The sequence below is a fragment of the Pristiophorus japonicus genome, chromosome 2 (assembly GCF_044704955.1).
Source record: "Pristiophorus japonicus isolate sPriJap1 chromosome 2, sPriJap1.hap1, whole genome shotgun sequence".
NCBI lineage: Eukaryota > Metazoa > Chordata > Chondrichthyes > Pristiophoridae > Pristiophorus > Pristiophorus japonicus.
This window is the reverse complement of record NC_091978.1, coordinates 157,759,009-157,781,145: the sequence shown is the minus strand read 5'-3', so window position 1 is coordinate 157,781,145 and position 22,137 is coordinate 157,759,009. Positions and strand designations below refer to the sequence as shown.

Here is a 22,137-nt window from a genome sequence, read left to right as displayed (position 1 = left end):
AACAATAATTCAAATTCATCTTCCATCTCGGTTAAACATCATTTGGAAAAATTACAAATAATGAGCAAAGGTATATGTGACTTTTACATTGAGAAAACCCTCTATAAGCAAACATTGTTTTGGATGTCTAAGTTTAAACAATGGAAAGCACAATTGGTCGACCTGGCTCGGTCCACCTGCCTCTGAAGTAAAATTAAGCAGTTGAAAATAGATTTAGCAGTTGAAAATATAACAGTTACCAGAAAAATATTCAAAATATGTACTCCGACTGTTTTGGAATTCACAAAGAAATTCATAAATCCTGTTACAGGATGTGGACAGATATGTCCTGCCACTTGGACTAAGAGAATCCAACTATGCATGGTGGACAATTGTGGACACTGTACATATTCCTATTCCTTCATCTGACAGATGTGTGGCAGAAAACAAGTGCACACAAGGGCCCAAGTTTCCGCGCTCTATAAGAAAGGTGCACCGATTTTCTGGAATAAAAATGGCAGCGAAAATTTACCTTGTGATTCTGCGAGCTCCTCAGGTCGCCTTCGTGCTCGGCGTGGCGCAGCACAAGGGGTTGGGGGTGGAGTCAGGTCCCTGCGCTGGAAACAGCGCCGGGACCTCTGCACATGCGAGGCTGCGTGGGAGGGGCCCGAAGCACGCCGCCCCTAGCCCTGGCCGAATGGGCTCACTGGAGCAAAAATCAGACTCGGGCCTCCCCGCCTCCTGTTCAGCTCCCGCTCCCCCGCACCCCCTCTCGTTCAGCTCCCGCTCCCACCCCCTTCTTTCCCTCCCCCCACGTCGTTGGCGAGGCCCGCCCGCCCGGCATCATACTGGGGCGGCCCCACCTGAAGTCTTCGGCAGTGGCCCGGCTTCCACTCGTCGGTGGGGCCCACCCACTCGGCATCTTGCTGTGGTGGGCCCCGCCCGAAGTCTTTGGCGGCCCGGCTTCCACTTGTCTGGGCCCGTTCAGCCTCCCCCTCTCCTTTCCTTTCCGCTCCCCTCCCCACCCTCTCCTCTCCCTCCCTCTCCACCCCCCTCCTCGCCCTTCCCCCACTCCTCCTCCTCCCCCCCTCCTCTCCTCTCTCTCCCCCTCTCCTCTCCCCCTCCCCCCTCGCCTCCTCTCCTCTCACACCCCCCATCCCCCTCTCCTCTCACACCCCCATCCCCCTCTCCTTGGCCCCTCTACCCTCATCTCCCCTCCCTTCTCCCCCACCCTCCCTCCCACTTCCCCCCCATCCCCCCTCTCTCTCCCCCTATCCCCCCTCCTCTCTTCACCCTCCCCCTCTTCCCTCCCACCCTCTCCCCCCCTCCTACCTTCCTCCCTCCCTCCTCCTCTCTCCCTCCTTCCTGCCTCCCTCCCCCCCTCCTCCTCCTCTCTCCCTCCTTCCTCCCACCCTACGTCCTCTCCGCCCTGCCCTCCCTTCTCTCCCCTCCCTCCCCTCACCCCCCCCTCCCTCTCCCCCCTCCCTCTCCTCACCACCCTTCCCTCTCCTCACCCCTCACCCTCCCTCTCCTCACCCCCCTCCCTCCCTCCTCTCACCCCCCTCCCTCTCCCTCCCCTCACCCCCCTCCGTCCCTCCCCTCACTCTGCCCCCCCTCCCTCTCCTCACCCCCTCCCTCCCCTCGCCCCCCCTCCCCTCACCCTCACCCCCCTCCCCCCCCTCCACCTCCCCTCTCACCCCCCCTCCCCTCGCCCTCCCCCCCTCACCCTCTCCCTCCACCCCCCTCCCTCCCCTCGCACCGCCTCCCGCTCCCTCCCCTCACCCCCTCCCTCCCCCTCCCCTCACCCCCTCCCGCTCCCTCCCCTCACCCCCTCCCTCCCCTCCCCCCGCTCCCTCCCCTCACCCCCCCTCCCCTCGCCCCCCTCCCTCTCCCTCCCCCCCTCGCCCTCCCCTCCCCTCAACCCCCTCCCCTCCCCTCAATCCCCTCGCCCCTTCCCTCCCCTCCCCCACCGCCCCCCTTCCCTTCCCCCCTCCCCTCCCCTCACCCCCCTCCCCCCTCACCCCCCTTCCCTTACCCCCCTCCCTTCCCTCACCCCCTTCCCTCACCCCCCTTCCCTCCCCTCACCCCCCCTTCCCTCCCTCCGCTCACCCCCCCTTCCCTCCCTCCGCTCACCCCCCCCTTCCCTCCCTCCGCTCACCCCCCCTTCCCTCCCCTCACCTCACCCCCCTCCCCCCCCCTCCCCTCACCCCCCCCCTCCCTCTCACTCTGCAGCCTCTTAAGTGTCCCCCTCACAGCTCACACTGCCACCCAGTTTAGTGTCATCCGCAAACTTGGAGATATTACACTCAATTCCTTCATCTAAATCATTGATGTATATTGTAAAGAGCTGGGGTCCCAGCACTGAGCCCTGCGGCACTCCACTAGTCACTGCCTGCCATTCTGAAAAGGAACCATTTATACCGACTCTCAGCTTCCTGTCTGCCAACCAGTTCTCGATCCACGTCACTATATTACCCCCAATACCATGTGCTTTGATTTTGCACACCAATCTCTTGTGTGGGACCTTGTCAAATACCTTTTAAAAGTCCAAATACACCACATCCACTGGTTCTCCCTTGTCCACTCTACTAGTTACATCCTCAAAAAATTCCAGAAGATTTGTCAAGCATGATTTCCCTTTCATAAATCCATGCTGACTTGGACCGATCCTGTCACTGCTTTCCAAATGCGCTGTTATTTCATCTTTAATAATTGATTCCAACATTTTCCCCACTACTGATGGCAAGCTAACCGGTCTATAATTACCCGCTTTCTCTCTCCCTCCCTTTTTAAAAAGTGGTGTTACATTAGCTACCCTCCAGTCCATAGGAACTGATCCAGAGTCGATAGACTGTTGGAAAATGATCACCAATGCATCCACTATTTCTCGGACCACTTCTTTAAGTACTCTGGGATGCAGACCATCAGGCCCCGGGGATTTATTGGCCTTCAATCTCATCAATTTCCCTAACACAATTTCCCACCTAAAAGGGATATCCTTCAGTTCCTCCTTCTCACTAGACCCTCGGTCCCCCAATACTTCCGGAAGGTTATTTGTGTCTTCCTTCGAGAAGACAGAACCGAAGTATTTATTCAATTGGTCTGCCATTTCTTTGTTAGCCATCATAACTTCACCTCATTCCGACTGCAAGGGACCTAAGTTTGTCTTCACTAATCTTTTTCTCTTCACAGATCTATAGAAGCTTTTGCAGTCAGTTTTTATGTTCCCGGCAAGCTTCTTATCGTACTCTATTTTCCCCCTCTTAATTAAACCTTTGTCCTCCTCTGCTGAATTCTAAATTTCTCCCAGTCTTCAGGTTTGCTGCTTTTTCTGGCCAATTTGTATGCCACTTCCTTGGATTTAACACTATCCTTAATTTCCCTTGTTAGCCACAGTTGAGCCACCTTCCCCATTTTATTTTTACTCCAGACAGGGATGTACAATTGCTGAAGTTCATCCATGTGATCTTTAAATGTTTGCCATTGTCGATCCACCGTCAACCCTTTAAATATCATTTGCCAGTCTATTCAAGCCAATTCACACCTCAAACCATCGAAGTTACCTTTCCTTAAGTTCAGGACCCTAGCTTCTCAATTAACTGTGTCACTCTCCATCTTAATAAAAAATTCTACCATGTTATGGTCACTCTTCCCCAAGGGGCCTCGCACAACAAGATTGCTAATTAGTCCTTTCTCATTACACATCACCCAGTCAAGGATGGCCAGCTCCCTGGTTGGTTCCTCGACATATTGGTCTAGAAAATCATCCCTAATACACTCCAGGAAATCCTCCTCCGCCGCATTGCTACCAGTTTGGTTAGCCCAATCAATATGTAAATTAAAGTTGCCCATGATAACTGCTGTACCTTTATTGCATGCATCCTTAATTTCTTGTTTGATGCTGCCCCCAACCTCACTACTACTGTTTGTTGGTCTGTACACAACTCCCACTAGCGTTTTCTGCCCCTTGGTATTCCGTAGCTCCACCCATACCGATTCCACATCATCCAAGCTAATGTCCTTTCTTACTATTGCATTAATTTCCTCTTTAACCAGCAATGCCACCCCACCTCCTTTTCCTTTCTGTCTATCCTTCCTAAATGTTGAATACCCCTGGATGTTGAGTTTCCAGCCTTGGTCATCCTGGAGCTATGTCTCCGTGATGCCAATTACATCATACCCGTTAACTGCTATCTGCGCCGTTAATTCGTCCACCTTATTCCGAATACTCCTCGCATTGAGGGACAGATCCTTCAGGCTTGTCTTTTGAACACACTTTGCCCCTTTAGAATTTTGCTGTAATGTGGCCCTTTTTGCCTTAGGTTTCTCTGCCCTCCACTTTTACTTTTCTTCTTTCTATCTTTTGCTTCTGCCCCCATTCTACTTCCCTCTGTCTCCCTGCATAGGTTCCCATCCCCCTGCCATATTAGTTTAACTCCTCCCCAACAGCACGAGCAAACACTCCCCCTAGGGCAGTAAGTTCCGGTCCCGCCCAGGTGCAGACCGTCCGGTTTGTACTGGTCCCACCTCCCCCAGAACCGGTTCCAACGTCCCAGGAATTTGAATCCCTCCCTTCTGCACCACTCCTCAAGCCACGTATTCATCTGAGCTATCCTACGATTCCTACTCTGACTAGCACGTGGCACTGGTAGCAATCCTGAGATTACTACTTTTGAGGTCCTACTTGTTAAATTTAGCTCCTAGCTCCCTCAATTCGTCTTGTAGGACCTCATCCCGATTTTTACCTATATCGTTGGTACCTATATGCACCAAGACAATTGACTGTTCACCCTCCCTTTTCAGAATGCCCTGCACCCGCTCAGAGACATCCTTGACCCTTGCACCAGGGAGGCAACATACCATCCTGGAGTCTCGGTTGCGGCCGCAGAAACGTCTGTCTATTCCCCTTACAATTGAATCCCCTATCATTATAGCTCTCCCACTCTTTTTCCTGCCCTCCTGTGCAGCAGAGCCACCCATGGTGCCATGAACTTGGCTGCTGCTACACTCCCCTGATGAGTCATCCCCCCAAACAGTACCCAAAGCGGTGTATCTGTTTTGCAGGGGGATGACCGCCGGAGGCCCCTGCACTACCTTCCTTGCACTGCTCTTCCTGTTGGTCACCTATTCCCTATCTGGCTGTATACCCTTTACCTGCGGTAAGACCAACTCACTAAACGTGCTATTCACGTCATTCTCAGCATTGTGGATGCTCCAGAGTAAATCCACCGCAGCTCCAGTGCCGCAATGCGGTCCGTCAGGAGCTGCAGGCAGATGCACTTCCCACACACGAAGTGTTTAATGTTTGTAAACCCCCCCTTCTACCTCCCCATCTCTCGTCCCCTACGCCTGATTTATAAGTATATGCAAGGTTTTTCTGAGTGTACAAAAATCTACTTACTCCATTCTCAGTTAGTTTGGAGTAAGTTTTCACTGCCTAAACTTGCAAAACAGGTGTAAGTGGCTGGACACACCCCCTTTTGAAAAAAAAGATCTGTTCTAAAATGGAAATATTCTAACTCACTGGAACTGGAGCAAACTAAATGCCGAGAATTGCAATTTCTAAGATGCTCCATTCTAAACTGGTTGCTCCAAAAAAATAGGAGCAACTCAGGCCCAAACTTGAACCCTCGATGTCCTGATTCTATAATATATAGATATAAAAAGATAGATGTACAGAATCAATTTATCCCAAGTTAAAAGGAGTGCACTGTATTACAAATAAGTTTCTAAAAAAAAAAAGTTAGAACTTGCAATGTTTGACAATGGAAAAATAACATCAAATGAAGTGAGAGTACACACAACTAACTATAGGAATGTTGACAGTACACAAACATGAATTCTCAGCAAGTAGAAAGCATGACTGACAGCAGTGTAACTTCAACTTTGAGTACTTCTAGATCAATATAGAAGGTGCCAGTAGCACGTTATAGTCAAACAACTACAACATTTAAGCAAGGAAAATTGGTTTCTTGGTAAGTATTCTTTCATCCAATTCAGTTGCACCGTACCAAGATTGTACACATTTCAATTTTATGCTCAAAGCTCAACCATAAATAAACAACTGTTTTGTGTACTACACTGTCATTTGTGCAACTGCTTTTACACATTGGTGCCGAGTCATTCCAAACTGAGAAAAATTAGTATGCCAGCAGTTATCAAAACAATGAATCCACTCCAGCTTTTCATTCCGATAAATGGAGAAAACGTTCACTTTAAGTTGAAAACCTACAGGTAGCTCACACTAGATTCCTAAAATTATATTTTAGAAACTGAGTACATCTGAATGTTATTTCATTTGTACCTTTATTAATTCTTCACACTTAAAGGTACACTACTAGATTTTTGCACCTACCTAAATTTAGTATGGTGATCGATCTTGCCTAAATTCCATAGAGATGGGTTATGTCTTCCTCAAATGGTAGTCAGAATGGGACAAGAAAATCTGCAATAAAATAATTGATTTAGTATTGTAATTATTTAGTGTTAAATTTAAAATGCACAACTTCAGTAAGAGCTTATGAACATGGTCTTGTCACTATATGAAAACTGACTTCATCTTTTTAAAATATAACGTTTTTGCAAGCAACCAACCAATTAGAAAAGCAACAGTACAACTGCACATATTTGGGGGTTCTTAAACTTTGCCTCTGCCGATCTGCACCAAAGCTCTTCACTTAGGTCAGTATGGGGTATCCCTGAAGTGAGTGTGTGCATTCTATATTGGCATACAAAAAATTCTGCCGGTGTGGATTTCTCAGCCATTTTGTCGGAGATTCTTATAAATGGTGTTGAGTTGCTGCAAATGCAAGACACCTAAGCTGACCAAAAAAAAAGAGTATGTGCATGGATCCAAATCTTATATGCATGTTTATTTGCAATACAAACCCAGTATTTAGGATTTGAGGATAGATAAGAACATAGAAATAGGAGTAGGAGTAGGCCACTTGGCCCCTCGAGCCTGCTCCACCATTTAATAAGATCATGGCTGATCGGATCTTGAGCTCAGCTCCACTTCCCTGCCCGCTCCCGAAAACCCTTCACTCCTTTATCGCTCAAAAATATGTCTATCTCCACCTTAAAGATATTCAATGACCCAGCCTCCACAGCTCTCTGGGGCAGAGAATTCCACAGATTTACGAACCTCAGAGAAGAAATTCCTCCTCATTTCAGTTCTAAATGGGCGACCCCTTATTCTTAAACTATGCTCCCATGTTCTATATTCCCTCACGAGTGGAAACATCCTCTCTGCATCTCCCTTTTCGAGCCCCCTCACTATCTTATATGTTTCAATAAGATCACCTCTCATTCTTCTAAACTCCAATGAGTATAGGCCTAACCTGCTCAACCTTTCTTCATAAGTCAACCCCTTCATCTCAGGAATCAAACCTAGTGAACCTTCTCTAAACTGCCTCCAATGCAAGTACAGGTGCAGCGTTGAGAATCTGGAGTTCCAGAATCCGGAATGTCCCGGAATCTGGACCGATCGGTGGCAGGATCATCCGGAATACATAAAATGTTCCGGAATCTGGACTAGATGACCCTGCTGACCTCAGGGCCCCGTTGCTGCCCGACCTCAGGCCTTGCCGCCGCTCGCCTCACCGCCGCGGCCCTTACGTCGGGGCCTCCTCGGCGACCCACCCGAACACCTCCTTGGCGGAGCCTGCCCGACCAAACACCTCCTTGGCAGGGCCTGCCCGACCGAACACCTTCTCACCGGCCGGCCCGAACACCGCCTCACCGGCCAACACGAACTCCTCCTCGGTGGGGGCCCACCTGACCAAACACCTCCTCGGTGAAGCCCCACCCGACAGCAACTTCCTCGGCGGGGCCCCCACGACCAAACACCTCCTTGGCGGGGCCCAGCATGACGGCAACTTCCTCGGCAGGGCCCCACCTGACGGCAACTTCCTTGCCGGGAATCACCCACCCCCCCACCCACCCCCGACGTTCCGAAATCTGGAAATACCCGAACCTGGGCTTGGGTGTTTCCGGATTCGTGACGTCAGAAAGCCAATCAAAAGTCCGGAGAAGCCCGGAATCCGGAATGGCCTCGGTCCCGAGGGTTCCGGATTTTAGGCGCTCCACCTGCATATCCCTCCTTAAATACAGAGACCAAAACTTTACGCAGTACTCTAGGTGTGGTCTCACCAATACCTTGTACAGTTGCAGCAGGACTTTCCTGCTTTTATACTCCATCCCTCTTGCAATAAAGGACAACATTCCATTTGCCTTCCTGATTACTTGCTGTACCTGCATACTAACCTTTTGTGTTTCATGCACAAGGACCCCCAGGTCCCTCTGTACTGCAACATTTTGCAATCTCTCTCAATTTACATAAATACTGAATCCTCCCTGCAGTTCCTGCTCTCATCCACACAGGAAGCAATAACCTCGTACCTGTTGGACAAGAGCGAGCGCTGAGGCTCCTCCATCACAGAAACACATGGCCAAAACACATGGCCGTCGTTTCTATCAACTTTCGTTCAGACCGCCAAAACAGTGGCATAGCTCTCATTCGCAAGTCCCATTTTGACACCTCTCCCTGCTCCTCTGGCACCTCTCCTCCTTCAAGCACTTCCATCCCTCCTGCCACTTAAAATCACTGCCATCTACCACCCTCCCAAATTCTCAAGCAACTTCATCATGAAAAATTCCACCATTCTCTCTTTCCTTATGATTAACACCAAGCGACTTCTTGAGTTGGGTGATTTCAACCTACAATTAAACTCCTCGTCCCCTCTAGTTCCCTGTACTCATTCAATTTTAACCTCCCACCCATGGCTGCCACCTCGACCTTATCATGTCACATTGCCTCTCCACTTCTAAAGTCTCCTTGACCGATATCTTCCTCAACTCCTTTACCATTATACTCCTCGTCTTGCTTCAATTACAGTACCCACACCTTTGCCCTTGGAAAAACCTTTTCTCCACCTCCCTCACAAATTCACACAAATTAAATCTCCAGTGGCACTGCAACTGTTTCAACATCTCTGCCACTGCTGACCTGCTCAACTGCTCCCTCAACTCTGTTTCTGATCCCCTTATTCCCATCAAATCACTCACCTGCTCCTCTGTACAAGTCCCAATTCATTCCCTTAAGTCTGTTTCATGGCCTGCTCATACCAACAAAAGCAGCCAGGCCAAATTCATAATTAACATTCTCTGCAACTGTGACTATGGTGCATTTTCCCTCCTTGACCTTGCTACAGCATTTGACATGATCAACCATGTAATCCTCCTCAATCACCCCTGTTGTCTAACTGCATGGGACTACTCTTGCATCGTGCCACAAGATAATTTAATGCCACTCAAGAGTTAAATCAAATATTTCTGACACTGCCATCTAGTGTTACTGTATGTTATTACCAGTTAAAAAAGCTGCCTCTGAGCGAATACCTAAACATATTTAATAAACAAGGCTAACAATCAAGTATTAATTCATATTCAGAGTCCACTATTAAGTATTGAGGATGGCCTCTCAAACTCCTGGCTGGCAGTGGATGCTTGAATGGTGCAGAACACATTATATGTGCATTCAGGGATCCTTATTTGAATTCAAGCTAAATAGCAAGTAAACAATGATAGAGCACAATTATTCCTTCCCTGTTCACTGCAAGAAGATAAATAATATATACGAGTAGATCCCTTGTGGTGTTGCTCATGAGAGTCAGAGGAAGCAGTGTCTTGTAACAAGAGGGGCATTTATCATAATTCATACTATGATTAAGCAAAGAGGCCATTCAGCCCATCATGTCTGTGCCGGCTCTTTAGTAGAGCTATCCAATCAATCGCATTCTCCTGCCCTTTCTCCATAAGCCTTATAAAAATTTCCCTTCAATTATTTATCCAAATTCCTTTGAAAGTTACTTTTAAATCTGCTTCCACGAGTCCTTCAGACAGTGCATTCCAGATCACAATGTTTCCTCTTGTCGCCTCTGGTTCTTTTCCCAATCACCTGAAATCTGTGTCCTCTGGTTATTGGCGCTTCTGCCACTGGAAACAGTTTCTCCTTACTTACTCTATCAAAACCATTCATGACTTTGAACATCTCCATCAAAGCTCTTCTTAATCTTCTGTGCTCTAAGGAGAATAACCACATCTTCCCCAGTCTCGCCACAGAACTGAAGTCCCTAATCCCTGGTACCATTCCAGTAAATTCCCTTTTGCACCCTCGCCAGGCCTTGACATCCTTCCTAAAGTGTAGTGCCCAAAATTGAACACAATACTCCAGCTGAGTTCAAACCCGTGTTTTATAAAGGTGGAACATAACTTTCTTCCTTTTATACTCTGTGCCATATGCCTTTTTAGCAGCCTTCCCAACTTATCCTGTCACTTTCAAAAGGTATGTGTACATACACCCCAGGTGTCTCTGTTCCTGCACCCACTTCATATTGCTTCTCCTCATTCTTCCTCCCAAAATGCATCACTTCACAATTCTCTGCATTAAATTTCAACTCTGCCCATTTCAACATCTATCTTACATCCTCCTGGAGTCAGTTACTATTCTCCACATTGTTTACTACTTTCGAGTTTCGTATCATCTGCAAATTTTGAAGTTATACCCTCTATACCCAAGTCCAGATCATTAATATCAAAAAGAGCAAGGGTCCTAATATGACCCCTGGAGGACAACTCTGTATACTTTCCTCCAGTCTCAAAGACAACCGTTCACCACTACTCCCAGTTTTCTGTCCCTCAGCCAATTATGCATCCACGCTGTCACTGTCCCTTTAATCCCATGGGCTTTAATTTTGCTAACAAGTCTATTATAGGATACTTCATCCAATGCCTTTTGAAAGTCCATATACACAACATCAACTGCACTACCCTCAGCTACCCTCTCAGTTACTTCATGTTTATGCCACGTAGGCAATAACATCAGAGCCACCGATACTTGAATAGCATCTGTGGTTTGGAAAATGTTGGAGTCCATTATTAAAGAAGCAGTAGCAGGACATTTGGAAAAGCATAATTCAACAGGCAGAGTCAGCATGGATTTATGAAGGGGAAGTCATGTTTGACAAATTTGCTGGAATTCTTGAAGGATGTAACGAACAGGGTGGATAAAGGGGAATCAGTGGATGTGGTGTATTTGGACTTCCAGAAGGCATTTGACAAGGTGCCACATAAAATATTATAGCACAAGATAAAAGTTCACGGGGTTGGGTGTAATATATTAGCATGGATAGAGGATTGGCTAACGAACAGAAAACAGAGTCGGGATAAATGGTTCATTCTCAGGTTGGCAATCAGTAACTAGGGGGGTACCGCAGGGATCAGTGCTGGGACCCCAACTATTTACAATCTATATTAACGACTTGGAAGAAGGGACCGAGTGTAACATAGCCAAGTTTGCTGATGATATAAAGATGGGAGAAAAAACAATGTGTGAGGAGGACTCAAAAAATCTGCAAAAGGACATAGACAGGCTAAGTGAGTGGGCAAAAATTTGGCAGATCGAGTATAATGTTGGAAAGTGTGAGGTCATGCATTTTGGCAGAAAAAATCAAAGAGCAAGTTATTATTTAAATGGAGAAAGATTGCAAAGTGCTGCAGTACAGCAGGACCTGGGGGTACTTGTGCATGAAACACAAAAAGCTGGTATGCAGGTACAGCAAGTGATCAGGAAAGCCAATGGAATCTTGGCCTTTATTGCAAAGGGGATGGAGTATAAAAGCAGGGAAGTCTTGCTACAGTTATACAGGGTATTGGTGAGGCCACACCTGGAATACTGTGTGCAGTTTTGGTTTCCATATTTACGAAAGGATATACTTGCTTTGGAGGCAGTTCAGAGAAGTTTCACAAGGTTGATTCCGGAGATGATGGGGTTGACTTATGAGGAAAGGTTTAGTCGGTTGGGCCTCTACTCATTGGAATTCAGAAGAATGAGAGGTGATCTTATAGAAACATATAAGATTATGAGGGAGTTTGACAAGGTGGATGCAGAGAGGATGTTTCCACTGATGGGGAAGACTAGAACTAAGGGACATAATCTTAGAATAAAGGATTGCCCATTTAAAAGTGATGAGGAGAAATTTATTTTCTCAGAGGGTTGTAAATCTGTGGAATTTGCTGCCTCAGAGAGCTGTGGAAGCTGGGACATTTAATAAATTTAAGACAGATATAGACAGTTTCTTAACCGATAAGGGAATAAGAGGATCGGGCAGGGAAGTGGACCTGAATCAACGATCGGATCAGCCAAGATCGTATTAAATGGCAGGGCAGGCTCGAGAGGCCATATGGCCTACTCCTGCTCCTATTTCTTATGTTCTTAGGTTCTAAGTCAAATTCCATTTTTATTAAATGGTATTCTGGGGTTTTTACTGGTTCTTTGGGGGATTGAATTCTACAACTCTGTCAAAATATAAACAAGTGATCTTATTGTATATATTTCTTAACATATATATTTAACTTTTATAGTTTACCATTTTGAACGGTGAGAATATACAGCTAGATGGTTTGCAATGCAACAGTTGTAGAGAGAGTGGGGTTCAGCTGCACATGAAGGTAGTCCTGTGGTTTGGTAGCACTGGGGGATACTCCTAGGTTTTGGTTGTCCAGGACGATACCCAAGTGCTACCAAAGCCCACAACCATCCCCCAAGGTTTCGGCAGAACTGGGGTAGTGTCCAGGAGTTTGACAACATTGTAATGAGGTTGCTGCAGTTGGAAACACAATGGGGTCCTTTAATCTGCGGAGTGATTATCTGCACAAACATTTTTGTGTCCTTCTGCGCATGCACGTCGTGGACTCCGCCCCTTTCGGCACATGCGCGCCATGGACTCCGCCCCTTTCTGCACATGCGTGGCGTGGACTCCGCCCCTTTCTGCACATGCGTTCTCAATCCAGTCGCACATGTGCAGTACGGCATATGAGGAAGCCGAAAGTGGAGCCAAATCCCGTTGTCGAGCGTGGAGCTTGGTTCTGAGCCGGCTCCTGGGGCTTTTGGGTTATTTTTCAAAAATCAAGGACTATACTAAAGGAGCCTCCAGGACTTTTACCTAGAATATCGGTGATTATCTAAGAGGGGGAAAATCGGAGGTGAGGGAGAGAGGAGAGACTGTGGGGGGGAGAGAGAGGAGAGACTGTGGAGGGGGGGGGGGGGGGGAGACAGAGAGAGACTGTGGGGGGGGGGGAGACAGAGACTGTGGGGGGGGGGGAGACAGAGAGAGACTGTGGCGGGGGGGGGGAGACAGAGAGAGACTGTGGGGGAGGCAGCGAGAGACTGTGGGGGAGGCAGCGAGAGACTGTGGGGGAGCGGGGAGGCAGCGAGAGACTGTGTGTGGGGGGGGGGAGAGAGACAGAGAGAGACTGTGTGGGGGGGGGGGGGGGGGGGGGTGGAGACAGAGAGAGACTGTGGGGGAGGCAGCGAGAGACCGGGGGAGGAGGCAGCGAGAGACCGGGGGGGAAGGCAGTGAGAGACCGGGGGGGGGGGAGGCAGCGAGAGAGAGACCGGGGGGGGGGGGGCAGCGAGAGAGAGACCGGGGGGGGGGGGGGGGGGGGGAGGCAGCGAGAGACCGTGGGGGGGGGGGGTGGGTGGAGGCAGCGAGTGACCCGGGGGGGGGGGGGCAGCAAGAGACCGGGGGGAGAGGCAGCGAGAGAGAGACCGGGGGGGGGAGAGGCAGCGAGAGAGAGACCGGGGGGGGGGGAGGGGGAGGCAGCGAGAGACGGGGGGGGGGGGGGTGTGGAGGCAGCGAGTGACCCGGGGGTGGGGGGGGGGGGGGGAGAGGCAGCAAGAGACCGGGGGGAGGGGAGGCAGCGAGAGACCGGGGGGAGGGGAGGCAGCGAGAGACCGGGGGGGGGGGAGGCAGCGAGAGACCGGGGGGGCAGGCAGCGAGATACCGGGGGGGAGGCAGCGAGAGACCGGGGCAGAGAGCGAGAGTGAGAGCGGCGGACAGGGGGAGAAAGAGGCACAGAGAGAGAGAGAGAGAGAGAGAGAGAGAGAGGGGAAGGAGACAGGGGAGAGGGGAAGGAGACAGGGGAGAGGGGATCGGGGAAGAGAGGGGGAAACTCGGAGAGGCAATCAGGAACTCGGTGGGGGTGGGGTTAAAGAGCACGGAGAGCACAGTGGGGATGGGGGAAGAACATGATCCAGGTCTGAAGTGGAGGTTGATAGCGAGATCGTGATCCAGATGGTAAAACAGATCACGCTCTTCTAACCCCATCCCCTTTACACCTGCACACGTTCTCCCTCTCCTCCCCTACACCTGGCTGATTTCTCGGAAAGCTCGTTGCGTGCGTGGCAAGTGACCTTATTGGACTGGGCGAAATTTGGAAGTCACATCACTGTCACTATTCACCTCATACCCAATAAATCGTTAACAATCCGTGACCCACAGGCAATGCCCCATCTATGGTGGTGGCGGGGGATGGTGGGGAGGGCGAGAGGGAACTTGTTGGAGGGAGGTGGTCAGGAACCTGGCCTGGGGGCAGGGGGTCTGGGAGGTCAGGCAGTTGGGCAGGAGGAGAAGGACAGGAACTTGTGGGGGGGGGGGGGGGGGGGGGGGATTGGGATGGGGGGGTGGAGTCAGAAACTTGGGCTCGGGGGGGGGGGGGGGGGGGCAGAAGATCAGGCACTTGGGCGGTGGGGGCAGGAACTTTTTTGGGGGGTTGGGAGAAGGTCTTAACCAATGAGAGTGAGCCCTGTCTGTTCCAAGTGAGCTCTGTTCTGTCTGAAGTCGGCAGTCAGACTGGCTCAAATTAGACTTTGCAAAGTCAATGATTACGTAAGCAAGGCGGTTCTAATTACACATTCCAGAGAAACTGCTGGGTGTATCTTATCCTCCAAGGGGACAATCAGCAATCAGGTCTTGTGAGCAAGGGAACCCAATCAGAGCTTTAGGTGTTGCAAATTAGTGCATCCTTTAATCTGCCATCACTATGGAAAACGTGGGAAGCAAACAAATTTGACTCAAGTGAGGGGTGTAATGTGATGTTAGCTCACTAGTGATGTCCATTAGAAGTAAAGGAAGGGGAAAGGCATGGCCTGACAACAATGGTAGGTGGGGGAATCCCATGTCTGACAATGCTGTTTACAACTTCTAAGGACTCCATGTTAATATGTTAGAAATTAGGGGTTCAAAATGTATAAAACTGACACGAAGGATACTATGTTTAAATTGTTGTTTTGAACTCGAGACGAAATGTCTTCTTAGACTGGTATTAGGTCCAAGTTTCCACATGATTTGCTCCTGATTTTTAGGAGCAACTGGTGGAGAACGGATTATCTTAGAAATTGCAATTCTCCACATTTTTTTTCTGCAGTTCTAGTCAGGTAGAACAGTTCTACTTTGGAACAGAATTTTTTCTTCAAAAGGGAGCGTGTCCGGCCACTGACGCCTGATTTCAAAGTTTCCACAGTGAAAACGTACTAACTTAGAACGGAGCAAGTGAAGATTTTTGTAGAACTGAAAAAACCTTGTCTACACATCAAAAAATCAGGCGCAGGTTACAAATTAGGCGTCCAGAACGAGGTGGGGGGGGGGGGGGGGGGGAGGGAAGTCATTAAATTCTACAATAAATCCTTATTTATACTTCTACAAATATTATACAAATAAATCCAACCTGAATAAACATTTATAAGCAAAGAAAAGATTAAATAAACCATCTTCCTACCTGTGTGAAAGTGCTTCAGCCATGGAGAATGCTGCAGGAAGCCTCACAAGTTGAGGCACCCGTTCGTTCCAGCAGGGGGGGGGAAGGCGCCCGTTCGTTCCCACGGGGGGGGTGGGGGGTGGGAGAGGAGGTGCCCATTCGTTCCCGCAAGGGGGGGCGGGGGTGAGGCACCCATTCGTTCTCGGGGGGGGGGGGGGGCAGTGAGAAGGCTGCAAGAAGCCTCAGTGCTGATGGCAATGTGCTTTTATTAAAAAATGTTCAAAAATTAAACAGCTACAAAGAACTACAAAAATGGCCGAGTGCCAATGTTTTTTTCACACTGAGCATGTGCGAATGCTCCAACGCGCAGGCGCAGGGTTGCCGGCAGGAAAAAAACTAATTTAAATGGTACCCGCCCCTCCCACTTACAAAATCGGCGCGAGTGTAGGCTCCGCCCCCCTGGGCGCCGCGCCAAACAGACAAGGAGCTGCAAAGCGCTCCAGAATCGCGCGTTTTTTTTCCGGCGCCGTTTTTTATCGTGTGGAAACTTGGGTCCTTAGAAATGCTAATGTTTTGTTTGCTACCCTGCTGAGATGTTATAGCATTCCACACTATAAAAACCATTAACTGTTGTTTTCAAGTTAAGACTTCAACTTTGTTAGTGTATCTTTAAGACATTGTGTTAAACATTTGCTACATCATAAAGGAGGTAACACTCTGAAGCGAGCAGTTTTCTGGTTTGGCCTCATGGCATCAAAGGCAAGATACGGACGGAAGAAATAAGTTACAAATTTCAAAGAACGAATCCTGAAAAGTGTAAATGGAAAAAGACATGTGGCCAAAATCATAAGACATCTATAGGGCGGGTTCTAGAAACAACAATCGAGACAAAGGACACGATAAGGTATTAGATAGCAAGTTTTTAGGGAAACTTCTAAAGGTCAATATCCCAGGTCAAGCCCACTCCTAAAAAGAGAAGAAATGTAGCCTTCTCAAGGTTGTTCTCACAAACGGTGTAAGGGGAGAGTGAAACAGAAATTGACTGGTCGAACACTTTGAGTGATCCCATCTTTACCGAAGGAAGCTCGAGACAAAGAGAAAGAGACTGCAAGCCAGAGAACGCAAGCCATTTGTCCGATTGGATCGGTATCAACTATTTGTCACGGTCGTATGTTTTTGCTGTATAACTAATGTGTTACATTCGGTTTTAAACGCTGATTAAACACAATATACCTACCAGATTGGTTTACAGTCGATCCTGATTATTAAAGTGACCAGAGATAGCCTGAAACTTGGCTATTTCCAACAGAATCCCATGTCTGACAGTGTTGTTTGCAACTTTGTATGAAATCCATGTTAATATTGAGTTTGGTGTTTTGTGATTGTTTCCTTGACATATATCTTTGTCTCAGCTACAAGAAAATGTAAACATTCTAATTACTATAAACAAAACACAGCTCATAATTAGAGCTTTTAAAATTCAACAAAATAAACTCAAGCTAGAATGAGGAAAGACAATAGGGTAAAAATACATTTTGGATGGCAGTGCAAAACGGGCGATAGCAAATCAATCCAATGTTCTTGTCCATTCAAGTCAACGAAAAAAAAATCAGGCGGACTGTCAAAGGGGCTGCCGATTCGCAATTGCTTGTTTTGCACTCCCGCTCAAAACAAATTCTTACCCCACTGTCTCTATTTCCTATTCTCTCTGATGCCCCATCATTTTTTGTCAAGGTGTCTCCAGTTCGAATGTTTACATTTTTCTACCAGTCAACATAACACAGGTGATAATCAGGGGATAATTAGAGTCTGTGTGCTTTACAATTCAACTAAATTGTTTCTTCTGAAAATTAACTCAAATTAGGAGATACCACTGGCCCAGATATTAAAGGGTGGCTATGGTACACACGAGCCCCGAAGCGGACAACGTACATGGGGATTTTAGGGATGTGAAGGCCCGGACAATATAATTTCTATAGATTTTCTCGGTAACCCGCCCTAAACTTGGCCAGATCCATTACCTGGACTGCGGCTATGGTGCATCCAGGGAAATTGGGCAGATTGCAAATGTTCACACTGCATAATCTGAATTAAATTAACAGCAGCACAGCTTCAGCAAAAATATTGTCCAAGACTTTTGGGAAAGACTACTGTCTTCAAATAGATACTTTAGTGAAGACATTAAAGTGCTCAAAAGACAAATCAATGGCTAAATGTAATCATATAATTTTGAAATATGGAATTATTTTACTCTAGGTTTGTCAAAACTCTTACTTTGGATAGGGAACGGTAGCATAGTGGTTGTGTTACTGGACTACTAATCCAGAGGGCTGGACAAATGATCCAGAGACGTGATGATCCATATCCCACCACGGTAGCTGGAGAATTTAAATTCAGTTAATTAAATAAATCTGAAATAAAAAGCTCGTATCAGTAATGGCGACCATTGGATTGTCAGAAAATCCCATCTGGTTCACTAATGTCCTTAAGGGAAGGAAATCTGCCATCCTTAAATGGTCTGGCCTATATGTGACTCCAGATCCACAGCAATGTGGTTGACTATTGACAGCCCTCTGAAATGGCCTAGAAAGCCACTGTTGTAAAAAAAACACTACGAAAAGCAATAAGAAAAATAACAGACAGACCACCCGGCATCCACCTCAGCACCAGCTACAGATACGACAATGACACACCCAGCCCAGTCAACCCTGCAAAGTCCTCCTCATCAACATCTGGGGAATTGGAAGGGACTAGTCAAGTAACAGCCTGACCTAGTTATAGTCACAGAATCATACCTTTCAGCCAATGTCCCAGACTCCTCCATCACCAGGACAGACCAGAGGTGGTGGCACAGTGGTACACAGTCGGGAGGGAATGGCCCTGGGGGCCCTCAACACTGACTCCAGACCCCATGAAGTCTCATGCCTTCAGGTCAAGCATGGGCAAGGTAACCTCCTGTTGATTACCACCTACAGCCCTCCCTCAGCTGATAAATCAGCATGCCTCCATGCTGGAAGAAGCACTAAGAGTAGAAAAGGCACAGAATGTACTCTAGGTGGGGAACTTCAATGTCCATCACTAAGAGTGGCTCAGTAGCACAACTACTGACGCAGCTAACCAAGTCCTAAAGGACAGAGCTGCCAGACTGGACCTGCAACAGGTGGTGAGAGAACCAACATGAGGGAAAAACCTACATGACCTTGTCCTCACCAATCTACCTGTCGCAGATGCATCTATCCATCACAGCATTGTTATTAGTGACCACCGCACAGTCATTGTGGAGACGAAGTCCTCTCTTCACACTAAGGACACGCTCCATCGTGTTGTGTGGCACTATCACCGTGCTAAATGAGATAGATTCAGAACAGATCTAGCAGCTCAAAACCGGGCATCCATGAGGCGCTGTGGGCCATCAGCAGCAGCAGAATTGTATTCCACCACAATCTGCAACCTCATTGCCCAGCATATCCCTCACTCTACCATTAGCATCAAGACAGGGGAACCAACCCTGGTTCAATAAGGAATGCAGAAGAGCAGCACCAGGCGTATCTAAAAATGAAGTGCCAACCAAGGGAAAGAAGCTGCAACAAAGCACTGCATGCATGCTAAACAGCAGAAGTAGCGTGCTAAGCGATTCCACAATTAACGAATCAGATCAGAGCTCTGCAGATCTGCCACATCCAGCCAGTCTTCAGCCAATTCGATTCACTCCACATGATATCAAAAAACAGCTGAGTGCACTGAATACAGCAAAGACTATGAGCCCCTACAACATCTCGGCTGTAGTTCAGAAGACTTGTGCTCCAGAACTAGCCGTGCCTCTAGCCAAGCTGTTCCAGTACAGTTACAATGCTGGCATCTATCCGACAATGTGGAAAGCTGCCCAGGTATATCCTGTCCACAAAAAGCAGGACAAATCTAATCCAGCCAATTACCACCCCATCAGTTTACTCTCAATCATCAGCAGATGGAAGGTGTTGTCAACAGTGTCATCAAGCTGCATTTACTCACCAATAACCATCTCACCTTGGGATGCTCAGCTTGGGTTCTGCCAGGTCCACTCGGCTCCAAACCTCATTATAGTCTTGGTCCAAACATGGACAAAAGAGCTGAATTTCAGAGGTATGGCGAGAGTGAATGCCCTAGACATCAAAGCAGTATTTGACTGAGTGTGGCATCAATGAGCCTTAATAAAACTGAAGTCAATGGGAATCATGGGGAAAACTCTCCACTGCCTGGAGTCATACCTAGCACAAAGATGGTTGTGATGGTTGGCGGTCAATCACTGCAGGAGTTCCTCAGCGCAGTGTTCTAGGCCCAACCATCTTCAGCTGCTTCATCAATAACCTTCCTCCCATCATAAGGTCAGAAGTGGGGATGGTTGCTGATGACTGCACTATGTTCAGTGCCATTCGCAACTCCTCAGATAATGAAGCAGTCCATGCCCGCATGCAACAAGACCTGGACGACATTCAGGCTTGGGCTGATAAGTGGCAAGTAAATTCTCTCCACACAAGTGCCAGGCAATGACTATCTCCAACAAGCGAGAGTCTAACTACCGCCCCTTGACATTCAGCGGCATTACCATTGCCGAATTCCCCACCTTAAACATACTGGGGGGTCACCATTGACCAGAAACTTAACTGGACCATCCACATAAGAACCTAAGAAATAGGAGTAGGAGTAGGCCATTAGGACCCTCAAGCCTGCTCCGCCATTTAATAAGATCATGGCTGATCTGATCTTGGGCTCAGCTCCACTTCCCTGCCCGCTCCTCATAACCCTTTACTCCCTTATCGTTCAAAAAGGTGCCTATCTCCACCTTAAATATATTCAATGATTCAGCCTCCACAGTTCTCTGGGGCAAAGAATTTCACAGATTTATGACCCTCAGAGAAGAAATTCTTCCTCATCTCAGTTCGAAATGGGCGACCCCTTATTCTTAAACTATGCCCCCTAGTTCTAAATTCCCCCACAAGTGGCAACATCCTCTCTGCATCTACCTTGTCGAGCATCCTCAGTATCTTATATGTTTCAATAAGATCATCTCTCATTCTTCTAAACTCCAATGAGAATAGTCCCAACCTGTTCAACCTTTCTTCATAAGTCAACTCCTTCATCTCAGGAATCAACCTAGTGAACCTTCTCTAAACTGCCTCTAATGCAAGTATATCCCGCTTTAAATAAGGAGACCAAAACTGTATGCAGTACTCTAGATGTGGTCTCACCAATACACTTTACAGTTGTAGCAGGACTTCCCTGTTTTTATACTTCATCCTCCTTGCAATGAACGCCAACATTCCATTTGCCTTCATGATTACTTACTCTATCTGCATACTAACTTTTTGTGTTTCATGCACAAGGACCCCCAGGTCCCTCTGTACTGCAGTATTTTGTAATCTCTCTCCATTTAAATAAATACTGCGTCAACAAGAGGTCAGAGGCTGGGTATTCTGCAAGTGAGTGCCTCACCTCCTGACTCCCCAAAGCCTTTTCATCATCTACAAGGCACAAGTCAGGAGTGTGATGGAATACTCTCCACTTGCCTGGATGAGTGCAGCTCCAACAACACTCAAGAAGCTCAACACCATCCAGGACAAAGCAGCCCGTTTGATTGGTACCCCATCCACTACCTTAAGCATTCAATCCCTCCACCAGCGGCACACTGTAGCTGCAGTATGTACCATCCACAAGATGCACTGCAGCAACTTGCCAAGGTTTCTCCAGCAGCATCTCCCAAACCCACGGCCTCTACCACTAAGAAGGACAAGGGCAGCAGACGCATGGGAACACCATCACCTGCAAGTTCCCCTTCAAGTTACATACTATCCTGACTTGGAAATGAATTGCCGTTTCTTCATTATCGCTGGGTCAAAATCCTGGAACTCCCTCCCTAACAGCACTGTGGGTGTACCTTCACCACACAGACTGTAGTAGTTCAAGAAGGTGGCTCACCACCACCTTCTCGAGGGAAATTAGGGATCGGCAATAAATGCTGGCATTGGCAGTCACATCCCAGGAACAAATTTTTAAAAATACTTCAGGAAAAAAAATGGCAGTTTTTTTTTCAAAAACGTTGAGTGATTTGTGAGGTGGAGGATGCAGTGCCAGCTAGTGGACACGGCCTGTAACGACACAGTGACAGCAACTATTTGACAGATCTTTTCCATTTTGCATATGGACATCGGCACTTCGAATCAAAAAAGCTACACAAGTGTGATAAAAAGTGTGATAACAGGGAGCAAGGATTTGTACATAGGACATATACACAGGTCTAAGCTGCGCAACCATTAGCAGATCTCTTGTGGCATTGCTCACAGTGGCTCAGAGGTTTTATAATAACAGGGTGTATACTAAATAGTATTACAAGGGTTACAGATTTATCTGCAATGGGAATGCCAATGGGATCTTGGAAAATGCCTAAAATCTGGCAGAACTGGGAAGGTGCCACATGGTCTAGCAGTATTTTGAGCAATAAGGGAGTGAAGGGTTATGGGGAGCGGGCAGGGAAGTGGAGCTGAGCCCAAGTTCAGATCAGCCATTATCTTATTAAATGGTGGA

At 47.8% G+C, this 22,137-nt stretch overlaps 1 protein-coding gene across 1 annotated transcript in view; it reads right to left on the bottom strand.

Annotated features, from left to right (window-relative positions):
* Nucleotides 1–22,137, bottom strand: part of fryl (furry homolog, like) — a 693,453-nt gene that overhangs the window by 629,099 nt on the left and 42,217 nt on the right. Inside the window, exon 3 of the mRNA XM_070870121.1 lies at nucleotides 6,335–6,424. The gene's annotated coding sequence lies outside the window, so the exon portion shown is untranslated. The remainder of the gene's footprint in view (nucleotides 1–6,334; nucleotides 6,425–22,137) is intronic.